This window comes from Hibiscus syriacus, unplaced genomic scaffold (genome assembly GCF_006381635.1).
Source record: "Hibiscus syriacus cultivar Baekdansim isolate YM2019G1 unplaced genomic scaffold, ASM638163v2 tig00111650_pilon, whole genome shotgun sequence".
NCBI lineage: Eukaryota > Viridiplantae > Streptophyta > Magnoliopsida > Malvales > Malvaceae > Hibiscus > Hibiscus syriacus.
Window position 1 is genome coordinate 786,051 of NW_024063146.1, and position 2,029 is coordinate 788,079.

At 33.1% G+C, this 2,029-nt stretch overlaps 1 pseudogene; it reads right to left on the bottom strand.

The window, feature by feature from the left end:
• Positions 1 to 376: 376 nt before the first annotated feature.
• LOC120166921 lies at positions 377 to 1,648 on the bottom strand (annotated as a pseudogene).
• Positions 1,649 to 2,029: the final 381 nt, after the last annotated feature.

Sequence of the window (2,029 nt, forward strand, 5' to 3'; positions counted from 1 at the left end):
GTATATGAGTTTGTATGATGTGATAGTATAAATTATGCATGCATTGTTAGGAATTAAAAATTATATTATATGTTTTATATGCCTCACTAAGTCATCGACTTAGCGTGTGAATGTTTCACACGTAGGTTTTGAGAATATGAAAAGGATCAAAGATAAGCAAGTCAGGTCAGCTTCTCCTTCCTAAAGATCATATCAGAAAAGACTCAAATCATATGTATTTTGTTTATTTAAAGTAGTTGTCATGTACTAAGAAATTTGAGTTGAATATGATCTGATATGTTTTGTAAAGTCAATTATTTTAATGTAAATTATTCATTTTTCTTGAAATGTAAAATCAAACTTTTAGTTATTTTGTAACAGAAAATGATTTGAAAAGTCAATGTGACACATCGAATTCGGATCCAATTCGGATACGGGTCGAGGTGTTACAAAGATGATCTGTTATTTCAATCTTTGGAGACTGTGTATGTGTTGTTACCCTGTAGTGGGAAATCAAATGCCACTACCTAGAGCTGCCCACCACAATAATTGATGGAATATCATACTGCCCATGAGAGCCATGAGACACATCCATGCCAAGGATAATGGTTGGAACCTTAGAAATAACTCGAATTAAAGGTGTTTGCTCAATTGCTAACATCGAATTCAGTCATCCAAGCTTTACATTTATTTTTAGAAGCAAATTTTTAAGGTACTGCAATACACTTGTATGACTATGCCAAACTCGACAAGATTCATAAAGATCAGAATATTTTCTTATCAAGTAAAATGCAAAGGAAGAACTGTAGAGCTCGAGTAAGTTTAGATTGGATGTCCTCAAACATTTTATCCACTATATCAATAGGTGATCATCATCTATTCTGATTTGACTCTTGAAACACATTAAAGGGAGGGTCTATCCTAATTCCTTTCATGTCTTCACATCTAATCAGATCTCGAACAAGGCTATTTATATCACATCGTGTCGAGAAGTTTAACAACAACCCATCATTCAATCTTAGTTGGCTCCACTAGTTTCCTACTATTAAAATTCCATCGCCCACTCCATGGAAAGAAATCTTCACCATTCTTGACTTTTAACCTCGGGGGTTGTAGAAGACAACATTCATCTTGGGTCAAATTAGAATTTATGGAAACACCACATGATCGCAACATTGATTCAGCGCTATAATTATTGGTTCGTAAAATATTCAACAACTTATTCATCCTTTCATGTAGCTTCTGCCTAGATTTTTCAAGAAGGGAAGCTCTTTACATGGTGTTCAGAGCTTTTGTATAGCGTTGCAAGAAAACCAAAGAACAAAGCTCAGTGGGAATATAAGTGGGATGCTTTGGCTTTCCAACATTAATGCATGGAAAATCACTAGAATAATGCAACTGTATGTTGTAACGATGGACAAAACAATCATATATAGTAAGCTCCGTTGTCATTGTTTCACCATTTTCAATCTTCACACCTTTCTTTCTTATTGAAAATTCAATATCTTCTCAATTCAATAATCTTGTATTCCTGGATGATATGGGCCTTAAAAAATGCCACAACATTTATCATTTCCGGATGATTTGGGCTTTCAAAAATGCCCTAACATTTATCATTTCTTTTTCCAGCATTGATTCTAAGCATAAGCTCTGTGTCTGATAGACACATGTCAACTACCAAGATCTACTCCAGAGAGATTGTCCTGTTTGAAAATGTTTTTCTTCTTCATTTTATTTTCAAATTTTGAAAAAGAATTTTGACAAAAGTTTAATAAAAAATTTTGAAAAAATATTACCCTTTTCTAGGTTTCACAATTGAGACAAATCATAAAATAAGATTTCATCGGTTATCAAAGAATCAATTACTCTTTTTGATTCTTCTAGAATTATATCCCTTTAACAAGTGTCATATTGATTACAAGTTTTAGGTATAGGTTGATCTGGAAAGATAAGGTATCTCAGGTTGGCCTTTTTATTATAGCATATCTAGGATGAAGTTGTTGTTATGTTCATCTTCTAAAGATACTCACAGGTTCCAAACTCTCATGAT